The sequence below is a fragment of the Ylistrum balloti genome, unplaced genomic scaffold (assembly GCF_031769215.1).
Source record: "Ylistrum balloti isolate Yb309-2 unplaced genomic scaffold, AGI_CSIRO_Ybal_v1 Utg369650, whole genome shotgun sequence".
NCBI lineage: Eukaryota > Metazoa > Mollusca > Bivalvia > Pectinida > Pectinidae > Ylistrum > Ylistrum balloti.
Window position 1 is genome coordinate 1,448,151 of NW_026781906.1, and position 12,324 is coordinate 1,460,474.

At 36.5% G+C, this 12,324-nt stretch overlaps 1 protein-coding gene across 1 annotated transcript in view; it reads right to left on the minus strand.

Moving 5' to 3' along the window:
- Positions 1–5,268, minus strand: part of LOC132556272 (potassium voltage-gated channel protein Shab-like) — a 224,527-nt gene extending 219,259 nt beyond the window's left edge. Inside the window, exon 1 of the mRNA XM_060220664.1 lies at positions 5,099–5,268. The gene's annotated coding sequence lies outside the window, so the exon portion shown is untranslated. The remainder of the gene's footprint in view (positions 1–5,098) is intronic.
- Between the last annotated feature and the right edge of the window lie 7,056 nt (positions 5,269–12,324).

Below are 12,324 nucleotides of genomic sequence, written 5' to 3' on the forward strand. Positions count from 1 at the left end.
CTATCGTTATTCCTGCCCACATTCTCGAGAAAGTGTTTAAGAAACCCAGACCAGCTCGAGATTTAATTACCTCCATTAACCTTATAACGTGCTTTGCTGTATTAAAGAGGAATAGTTACGTCATTCTGAAGTTTTGACGACATTGCCAATTAGCAGATCTTGTGTATGTATAAATTCCTAATCATCAAAAACTGACGTATTAATTAAAACATGTAGGCTTCAACCATTATTCTGATGAGGATGCGGACATACATGTTTGAAAGATTTTTTGTTTTTGTTTTTGTTTTGTTTTCTTTCTTTTTATTGTCTTTTTTTTTAAATACGAGAAATGTGCATTGTTGTAAAGACAAGTATATGTTGTTGTATTTCTATATCTTGTGTTGGTTATGTATACTTTATGTGTTGATTATTTGTTTCGGGTATCATAAGAAGAAAAAATAACACTTAGTTACATAAGTCGGTAAAAGTAAGGATAATAATACAAATATCCCTGTTTCTAGTTTCCCGACCGTCCCTTTTTCTGCTACCGACCCATTTTTTTCTTATATTTTGGTAAAAAAAAATCACTCTAAATTCGCCGTGTTGATTAAGTCCCGTTTAGGCCTCACGCGACTAAACCCATCACTATATGTTATTATTTAGCATTGAAGCAACACAAGTGAAAACTGTCTAGATTCAAAGACACATACCTGTCAAAGGCTATACATAGAATAATTTAGTAGACTGAATGGCACTTGGGACTGTCATCGCCTTCAAAATCATCAGCTGAAACTACCCACTTAGGGAAAATCCCCGACATTTTACACCTGTCTAAATCCGCCCCATATAAATTGAAATGTGATGAAACTATATATTTTAATGAAGCCCGATAAATTCAGATTTCTGTCATAAATCATAAATTATATGTTTAAACCCCCAGAGGGCAGTGCCCTGAGGCACATTCCCTTAGACGCTTGGCAGATGTTTATACACAGTCTGATGTCGTGGGTAACATTCTCTCTAAGAAGATGGCTGTCACCAGACTTTTTTTGTGTACAAATGTTTGCATCTCTATATATTATATTTGTGAAGTTTCAACTTATACCAAAACAAATCTTGAGTCTGATTCCATAAATACTTAATGTTGCGATCCAGATAAAAAAAGTAAAAGACCAAAACGAAATATGGCATTTGTTAATTTGTTAATTGTTAAATAAATGTCTGTTTAGTCTGTCAAATTGCCCTTGTCCAGTAGAAACTAGTCACATCATAGTAACAGGAAAGAATCTAGATGTTCCAACAGATTGTGATATTCAGCATGAAAAAAACAAGTAACACTTATACATACCTGACACATATAGAAACCGTTTCATAATTACGCTGTGGTTTTGGAGAGCGTCAGAGGCATGTAAATATTATTTTGAAAAAAAATCTACTTACCTAGCGACATATTTTTTTCCAGCAGAAACAGGAAGCACATATATTTGTATTGTTCATCTCGACAACGTTGTGTTTTTCTCTTCCTATTTTCTTAAATAGCTCTTGGATTTGTACATCAGCGTTGGCGTTATTAGTTAAAGGGAACTTCGTTTTCTACAATGGGCAAACAGCAGTATTCTGACTGTGATGATATGATTGTGCGGAGAGTAGAACAGTCTATAATGCTAAGCGAGTACATGTGTTAGGGATTTCAGATTCGTCTAAAAAGATTCTTCATGATCAAATTCCGCTAAAGCTGCTTTTGGTTATACCATTATGTAACTTAACGAGGAGATGATTTTCCACTTTCTGTCACTGTGGTAACGTCTCCTAAAGTCAAATATACTGAACTGATATAGAATGACCGATTATAACACAACGCACAAAAATCCGTAGCGCCATTTTATATACAATATGAAACTCTATGAAAAAACTACAATTGATAACAGGGTACCTTAAGCATGGATTAAAGAAAAGGTTTTTTTTCAAGAGAGTAAATGTTCCTTGTTTTTTTGAGAGCATGTGCATATTTAATCTAGCTTATACTAATGTCAATGTTTAGAGTGAAAACGTGTCACTAAAATGCTATTTTTTATCATATAATGATCAATCACGCAATTCTTGTCTTTACATTAGGAATGACGATACTGAAGTACTGTGTGTTGGTGTAGGTGCTTTACATTAGGAATTACGATACTGAGGTACTGTGTGTTGGTGTAGGTGCGTTACAGGAATTACGATACTGAGGTACTGTGTGTTGGTGTAGGTGCTTTACAGGAATTACGATACTGAGGTACTGTGTGTTGGTGTAGGTGCTTTACAGGAATTATGATACTGCGGTACTGTGTGTTGGTGTAGGTGCTTTACAGGAATTATGATACTGCGGTACTGTGTGTTGGTGTAGGTGCTTTACAGGAATTACGATACTGAGGTACTGTGTGTTGGTGTAGGTGCTTTACAGGAATTACGATACAGAGGTACTGTGTGTTGGTGTAGGTGCTTTACAGGAATTATGATACTGAGGTACTGTGTGTTGGTGTAGGTGTTTTACAGGAATTACGATACAGAGGTACTGTGTGTTGGTGTAGGTGCTTTACAGGAATTATGATACTGAGGTACTGTGTGTTGGTGTAGGTGCTTTACAGGAATTACGATACTGAGGTACTGTGTGTTGGTGTAGGTGCTTTACAAGAATTGCGATACTGAGGTACTGTGTGTTGTTTAAGGTTTACATTAGGAATTATGATACTGAGGTACTGTGTGTTGGTGTAGGTGCTTTACAGGAATTACGGTACTGAGGTACTGTGTGTTGGTGTAGGGGCTTTACAGGAATTACGGTACTGCGGTACTGTGTGTTGTTTAAGGTTTACATTAGGAATTATGATACTGAGGTACTGTGTGTTGGTGTAGGTGCTTTACAGGAATTACGGTACTGAGGTACTGTGTGTTGGTGTAGGGGCTTTACATCAGGAATTACGATACTGAGGTACTGTGTGTTGGTGTAGGTTTACATTAGGAATTACGATACTGAGGTACTATGTGTTGTTGTAGGTTTACATTAGGAATAACGATACTGAGGTACTGTGTGTTGTTGTAGGTTTGCATTAGGAATTACGATACTGAGGTACTATGTGTTGTTGTAGGTTTACATTAGGAATTACGATACTGAGGTACTGTGTGTTGGTGTAGAGAATTACACGTATACACGTGTATTAAAAATAATGTGTGTTGGCGTATGCAATTTAAGGTTATTTCAAACAAATTTACAATTAAACGTTTACAATATTCTATTAGTATTTTCATATTGTTTTATCAGAATTGTTCCGTTGTACTGACCGGGATACCAGCCTTTATGATGGGTCGCCTGTTTGACTACGTTGTTCTGTTGTCGTAACATGGTAACCAGCCTTTATGACGGATCGCCTGTTTGACTACGTTGTTCCGTTGTCGTAACATGGGTACTAGCCTTTATAATGGGTCGCCTGTTTGACTACGTTGTTCTGTTGTCGTAACATTTGTACTAGCCTTTATGATAGGTTGCCCGCCTGACCACGATTCAATATTAAAGTATCCATGAGTCTTGTCACAGCATAAGTCTACGACAACTTCATTCTCGCCAACAAAACCGATTAATAGTAGTATATTTGATTCGGTTCATCATATTTGTAAAATCAATCGATATATCGCCTTGCTCTGCTCATCAACAACTCTGCTAATGCCCCGTCCCCCCATCCTCTCTCAACACACACAAATACGTCCTAATCAGGTTATTTTAATCACAGAGCATTGTGTGGCCCCACCTTATCCCCCACAGCCATCTTGATTTCTGGCAGAAATTTACTGTTTAGGCAAGTGACAATCAATACTATTTTATCATTACAAATTTTTGCCACAAGCGGACCATTTTCGTTTGATGACCGGCCTGGTATGATTAATTGGTATTGCGAAATCGTGCTGTTCTGTTAGTAGTTTCCGGATAAACGTCGCTATCAAATATAACCTAACGCAGCAATTTTTAGAAATCCTTATTTGGGAAACATTTTCTGGAGAATTTCAGAATATTAAATCATGTTTAGAAAGGATCGTTAGTAAGTAGGCCATTAAGTGTAAAATTGTCTAAGATAACGATGTATTAATGTGTCGTCCATACCAAACTCGAGTTAATTGTGGTTCTGGTGTGTTAAGTATAGCTTGCAAAAAGACCTGACAATTATGTTACACACAGTCTCGAGGTAAATGTGTCGGAATAGGTGTAATAAGAAAAAAATCATTTTCACATATTCTTTTTAATACTCCTCTGAATAACAAACATTCTTTGATTTTATACGGCAACTTAAAAAAATATATATTGCCATTGTTTTCGTTGAAAGGCTATAGTGTAATAATTTGATATTAGAATACCACGTGAAAATATCTAAGTTTTGTTTAACTCCACGAGCTTAAAACTGAATAGCAACCAAATAAATAAATAAATAAATATATGACATTGCCTATAAGTCTAAATGGTATATAAGACCGTTCTAAATGTGGTTAGACAAGCAAGATGTTCATCTAGAATAATGGGGGAAAAAGAAGAAGAACAATGGTAATGGTAAGAATCTCTGCATCAATGATGTAGAAAAAAATTCGACCACAAGAAAACGTTTTACAAACGTCATATTTCTATCAAACTGCACTTGTGACAGTCCCTAAATGGAACATTATATACGGTATTTTTTTCTTTTAGAAAACTACGCAATGTTGTGACATTTTATATTCTCACTCGACATTTTTTTAAACTGAAGTCTGAATTCTGCAACTAGGTGAAGTCCACAACGGTTTTCTTCATTAGTGTGTTGTATTTACTTCCGGCAACTCTTTCACCGACGAGACAGTAAGGACAATGAACCATTTTTCTGTTCGTGCAATTCTTAAATAATTACAATGATGGACTTTAGCAGGCATGAACGCGCTGTCCGACGTTCAAGTAGGACGGTTATACTGTTTCTTAATGATTTCCGGTAGTAAAAAGGCTGGATGTGAGAAGTAGGATTACTTAGAAATACAATTCAAAACCGCCAACTAGGCACTAGGCCGAGGTGATATCGTTACATCAAGGCTCAAACTTTATGAGCTAAAACATCAACACTGCCATACATACCTGTAAATAGATTATCGTCTCACTGCACACGACACAAATGTTTCAATATGTTCGTTAATAAAGTATGCACCGTTCACTTTCAATTCTTATAAAATGTGTTTCTTCTTTTGATGCCTAAGCAAATGAAATTTCCACGTTTTCAGAGCAATATAAATAATTCAGGAAATCTTTCTCCTCCAAAATATCCACGGCGTTCAGAACTTGCATCATGAAAGTGCCAAAGAAATAATACTTGTAGCTGCTTTGTACCACAGCAACATTAATTAGTGTGAATGTGATGTGTAACTAACACCTAATTAACAATGACACCAACCAGGCTTCATCAAAAGGAACCAACATGATACACGTGCACGTGCCTTCAGTATACCACTGTGAACGATATCTTTGCTGTGTATTTCCTAATCACCCATGTTAATTGGTGGTTTAACCTTAAACTTCATCTAATTACGACAGAATTTATCCTTTTCATTTTCAGAATGTTCAGTATCGCCAATATACTAAACAAAAAAAGAAAGGTAACACTACTTTATTCTGTGATTGATTAATTAACCCCTTCATAAATCCTTACCAATCATGTACGAATAAAGTAATTGATCAATTCTGATAAAACTGCAGTCAAGGTTCATTATAAAACTTTGCGTTCAGTTGATTTTATTCGACTGTAAAGGACGTTGGGGTCAATTTCAAAGGTAACACCATTAGTAACGGGTTTGGCCACCGTTTGCGAAGTAAACAGCATTACAGCGTCGTCTCATGGAACTCGTAAACCGGCGGATAATTCGAGGAGAGATGTTGTTCCATTCAGCGATCAAGGCTTGGGCCAGCTCCTGCAAGTTTGTCGGCTGATTTTGACATTCTCTCACGCGTCGCCCAAGAACGTCCCAGACATGCTCAATCGGTGACAAATCAGGTGATTTAGATGGCCAATCTAAAACTTGTACGTTATTCTGCTGCAAGAAAGTTCTGCTGACGCGACTGGTGTGTGCTGGTGCGTTATCCTGTTGAAAAATGGCGCTAACGCCATGGCGTCTTAAGAATGGCAGAACCACTGGTCTTAAAATTTCGTCCCGATATCGAATGCCGGTTAAATTGCCATTTAACACAACAAGCCTGGTACGAGTTCCCCCACAAATACCACCCAAACCATTACACTTCCGCCGCCAAAGCGGTCCCGTTCTGCGACGCAGCAGTTCGCAAAACGCTCTTCTCGTCGCCTCCACACTCTGCGCCTTCCGTCACCGTGTTGCAGACAAAACCTGGACTCATCTGAACATTGTTCCATTGTCGTAAGGCCCAACGACGGTGAACACGGGTCCAGTTACGCCGATTATTACGGTGACGTCGCAACAAATTGGGTTCAGTTAGGGTCGCCGCGCTTTCAACTGGTAGGCCCTCAACCTGTTGCGGACTGTTTGGGGAGACACACGACGCCCAAACAGTGTCCTTGTAGTCTCTACTGCGGTTACGAATCGATTGCGCAAGTGTATCAATCGTATACGACGGTCATCCCTGGCGGTCGTTTTACTGGGTCGGCCGCTTCGGGGACGATCGGATGTTGACCCAGTCTGGTTTAAACGATTTACCAACTGGCAAATTGTCTTGACACTGCAACCTTTCTCTCTGTACTTTTGACAGCCGGGGCATAATGAAAAAGTTGATAGACAGCAAGATTCGGTGATTTCTAAGTCCTAAGGATCGAAGGAACAGCTGTCAGTTTGAATGTTTATGAAATTCAAGCGAAGATACAAGTTAGTCGCAGAAATACAGACTTTCACGCTTGAATAATTTTGGTAACCCCCTTGGATTTTGTAATGTAAAACATTACCATTTTCTAATATTGCACAAACGTCATTTTGTTTTCACTCATTTACAGGTATTCGCCAAGGAATCATGTTAACCTTTCTTTTTTTGTTGAGTATATACCAGGAAAATCTGTAAATCTAAATTCGGCGAAGAATCTTGTCTGCATTCTGTGGGTTTACGAGAACGAAAACACACATTTTGACACATTTGAATGTGATAAGATATGCCATATATCTTTGATTCAAAAGAAAAAACAAAAAAAAAAAAAACCCACGAATATCATTTTTCGATGACTTGTTTCTTTACTGCGATGCTCATAGAATTATTTTTGTTGCATTAAGTTTGAAGTTCGGGCTATTTGTTTGAGGAAATTGATGAGACTCAAAGAAAAAAAAGAATATATATATATGTAGGTTTATAACGTTGCTTCGCGATGAGTTTAGACCGGTTTTATCATATTCAATATTTGTACATGTTCATGGGACCCGTAATATCGAACATTTGTGTGAGGCGTTCGTCAAACATTATCAGTTTCCCTTTAATGTCGGTGTTCAGGTCATTTTATGTTAACGGGTTGTTCCAAAACAATCATAATGGTGAAAAAAGCCCAGCGTATTATTATAGAAGTAATATAAACATGTGTTTTTTTCAGGGATGATAAAAAAACTGTAACTTTATGGGGAACTCTCTTCATAATAAAGTTAGCTTTTTGCCATGGCCTACTATTAGAGTCTTTTAAAAAAACTATAATGTTCTCAAGGAATTGTTAAGCCCTGTTTGTATGTCTTATGGTATTCCTCCCATTTGAAGATTGTTTGCATAAGCGATTTTCGTGGGGTACACGAGAGCAGTCACTCACGAAGAGGAGCATATTGACCCGACACCAGGTAGAAAACGGCATGCCAATGTAGATTGAGAATTACATTCTTTAAGAGGCAATCATCACTGGGTCTTTATTGGCAAAACAACAGAATAATGGCTTCTATCCTTTATAATAATACATTAATACATTTGTATATGTTTGAGTCACTATGACCTTTTACAGGGCTTTTTGTTTGTGTAGTTCTCATATGTACGTCTCCAGCAGGAAATAGGAATATTTCTATAAAGTTATGCATTTACATTGAAATTAAGTCGTACCGAAATACATAGATTACATAGCATTAAAAGATAAAACGTAATTTACATGGAAAGGTGTGCAGCTATCAAGAAATGGAAATTCACGTCTCCGAGATCGGTATAATTACCCTCTGATAAACACCTGTTTTGGAAAACTGTCCAGTTGCCTCCATGACATCGAGCGTAACAGTTTACCTATACTATTTATCTTGTACCTAATCATTTAATTTTTGAGGATATATATATTTATATATATTCGGATGGACAAAATCTCTAGGCTTTTATTTAAAGACGATCAATAAATCTTAAAGGAAGATTTGGGTCGTTATAAGCTTTCAGTATGTTCAGCCTTAGGAAAACATGCCATAGAAAAGAAATAATTTGTTATCATGGGTATACCTTACATTGTAACAAGTTAAAATGTGTTGTCGCCAGACTCAACTGATTGGTAACCAGAAAATCCATTCATGTGATTCCCTTATTTTCTCTGGTGTGGTTAAAGACCCTAAACCCACCTTCTCATTAAGTCTCTTTCACTGTGCTAAGAATACAATGCAAGTCTTGGTTGCGAAGTATGTAACTAAGCGAACCAGCCATAAACATTGCTGAAAAGATTTTATAATCTTCAAGATCCAAAGCAAATAAGATGAGACTTTTTCTTCTTCTGTGACTGCTTCCAGAAAATAAGTTAAAACTGCGTCATAGAAAAAGTAGAGAAAATTCACGGAGAAGATCTCTAGCCCCCTTCTCTACAAGTAAATGGAGTTTACGTGGATTACGGTAACAGAGAGTCCCACTCACTAACGTCACTAAAGCGAATCACATCCAAAGGCTTTCAAGGCTGTACACTACAGCAAAAATTTAATTTACAATGAGTGTTCCCCATGTCCGTTACAACACAATGTGTCCTCCACACAGTGATCGCTTTGAAATATCCCTAAAATATCGCATAACTTATAATTTTCACGGGTAAACATTTTCGTGATTTGCTTTTAATACCATCAAACGATGGATCAGGATCTAACTTACATCTTATTATCTCATTATTTCACCGCCTAAATTTTCGCGACCAATTTAATGTAACGCGAAATAGCGAAAATACCATACCCGCGAAAATAACTTGCAATACGTTATATCGTTTTAACACTACAACAATATTCCTTAAGAATCTAATTGCAATTAAGATTGTTTTGGAGTATCATGTGAACATAAAATTAACCGAACATTGACATGAAAGGGAAATTTATAAAGTTTGATAAAGATGTGTTCTCCTTATCTTGTCTGTCTTATAAAACGTTGTCGAATTTATCAAAATCTTGTAATCGCCCTACTTAGATACTCGACATCATGTGTTCAGTGCACATGAGGGATTATGGAAAATTATAACAAAAACTATTTGAAAAGCATGAAACTTACAGCAAAGCAACGCTATTTATGTCCATTTTCGTGATCTTACGTTCGTTGTATCATCGGTGAATGGTCTCCATGCTATAGAGACAACCACCGAGACGAAGTTGTCCTTGCCCGTCTTCGGATGGGCCATACATACTTACACATTCATATATGTTGAAGAGCGAAGATAATCCTCGGTGCATAGGTTAAACATTATTTACTGGACTGCATTGACCTTCTGTCTACTCGAGATTTTTTATCGTAACGTTACAAGCCTATAAATATCCTTGAGATTTATAAAATTCTAGGTTATCTGTAAGATGTTGGTCTATATTATAGAATATGACTTACCTTTTTAATCTCTTTGTGGTGATATAACCTTTTTAATCTCTTTGTGGTGATATAACCATTTTAATCTCTTTGTGGTGATATAACCATTTTAATCTCTTTGTGATGATATAACCATTTTAATCTCTTTGTGGTGATATAACCATTTTAATCTCTTTGTGGTGATATAACCATTTTAATCTCTTTGTGATGATATAACCATTTTAATCTCTTTGTGGTGATATAACCATTTTAATCTCTTTGTGGTGATATAACCATTTTAATCTCTTTGTGGTGATATAACCATTTTAATCTCTTTGTGATGATATAACCATTTTAATCTCTTTGTGGTGATATAACCTTTTTAATCTCTTTGTGGTGATATAACCATTTTAATCTCTTTGTGGTGATATAACCATTTTAATCTCTTTGTGATGATATAACCATTTCAGATTTCTAGTATTGGTCTTTGACCTTTTGTTTGATAATTCTTGTTGGTCGTCGTGTCTTTCACCTGTTGATGACCCAAATAACATTTTATGTGTTGACGGGCCGTTAAGATTGTAAAAATTATAATGACTGTCCTTTGTAAGTCACATGAACCTCCGACCCCCGAGTAAATATCAATATTTTTGTGATTGGTCAATGTTAACATCTATTTCAAAAATTGAAAATTGTTTAATTACGGGATTTCTTTTTTAAAACTCTTAAAAAACTTTTCATATAAGAACATTCCATCTCATTCCTGTGAACTTAATGACGCGTCTACATCTGCACCGGCATCGACTTTGTAAGAAATTAAATGCTTAAATAATAACGAAATGATTTATCTCTTCCAATAAACTTCAAGAAAAAAACAGCATGTCAACACAATCATAATCCTAACTCAAATTCCACAAAACTATGGCGAAATATTAACAAAAGAAAGATTTACACGGATAAGACCAGGTGTTCCGGAAGAGTAATAACATTACTGTAAATAACTGAAATGGATGTCTCATCTGTTTCGTCCCAATGACAACAACAGTATAAAGATTTTCCACAACTACACCCAGATGTTATGCTATTGTGTGTGTGTAGCCCTATAGCAATGTTTGTTAATAGATCCAGGTGTTATTTATCAAAACCATCGGTGTGAATCTTTTATTTTCGTTCATCCACGCTTACATTTTGGCTTTACTTATCATTTCGCCAATCTTTCCAGCTTATTTTATGGCTTTGCTTATAGCTTGGACTGTTTACGTGGTTCTTCGATTTAGGATCCAGATCACGTCCTAATTCATTTGCTGTTATCCCGCTATCAACCGAAGGCTAATTTTCCGTAACACCGCTCGATATTCAGGATTTTCTCTATGTATGTCAAAACTCGATGTTGACATGAATATAGTTATTCTGCACACGATTCCGTGTTACATTGTAGAGGCAAGACGTTTTTCATTGAATCATCACTGATTTGTATCAACATTGTCACAGATTTGGGTCGGCTTGTTTGCTGTCTGGAATGGTCGCAGCACAAAGACATCAATGTATGGACAAATTGTCTATGCTGCCCACCAATTCCTGCTTGACCCGTTGATTGCTCCAGCTCTCCTGTAGCACTGATATGTTTATCTCCTCTGATCTGGCACCTCAAGTGGTCATGTTATATGATGATGTATGACTTTCTCCACACAAACGTCAATATCATGAACCTAAAGGTTATTTCTGTGTTAAATCTGAGAAACGGAAAGTTACACGTACGTGTCTCACTAGTTTTGTGTCAATATTTTCCTATAAAGTTTAAACGTAACTATATTGCACATAGAAATCTAAACACCCTGTCATCAAGGTATTGACTGACTAGTTCGAAATAACTACAAGGGTTTGCAGAAACGATTGTACCATCACAAACAGGACTTTTATTTTTAATAATTTTCATCAGCCTGCATCCTGTGCTTCGATTTTGTCCGTCAGTTGACGATTTCTTGCACGAAAATCGTGATAATGGGAACAGGCCCTTGAATATCGAATTGACTGCGAAATGTAAACACCATATTTTGGGGGTTTAGGGTTGCTGCTGTTCAAAAATGGAAAATTCGAAGAAATCTGGGGGATGATAAGCAATGCTGAGCCTTTTCCTAATTGAAATGATTGCGCTATTTTCTTGTCCCAAACAATGCTTTTTTTATTAGGGCTCAGTCCTTTTGTGTACAATTTAATATTTGTAAAGAAGAAGCACCTGTTTATTACCCACAGCGCATGTGGGCAACAGATCACCTCGACAATTGTACATAAAAACACACAAGTGAAAAACACCTTTCTTTACGTGGCCTTTCTGCCCTTTAAATGATGTTAATGACTTTAATTGTAAAACCTACAAGATGAATGAGAAAACTAAAAACTGGTCGAAATGAATATCAAAGTCCAGACTGAGAAGTGCACTAATTCCTAATCTTAATAAATTTTATTTCCTATATTGCATAATTTCAAGAGAACGTCTAGTATTAATTCTAAAAATGTGACATGCGGGTTACAGCAAACGTTTGGGATTCAATGTCCACCAGCAATGGGCGGCATATCACAATCAGTTCTATTGTATTTAGACA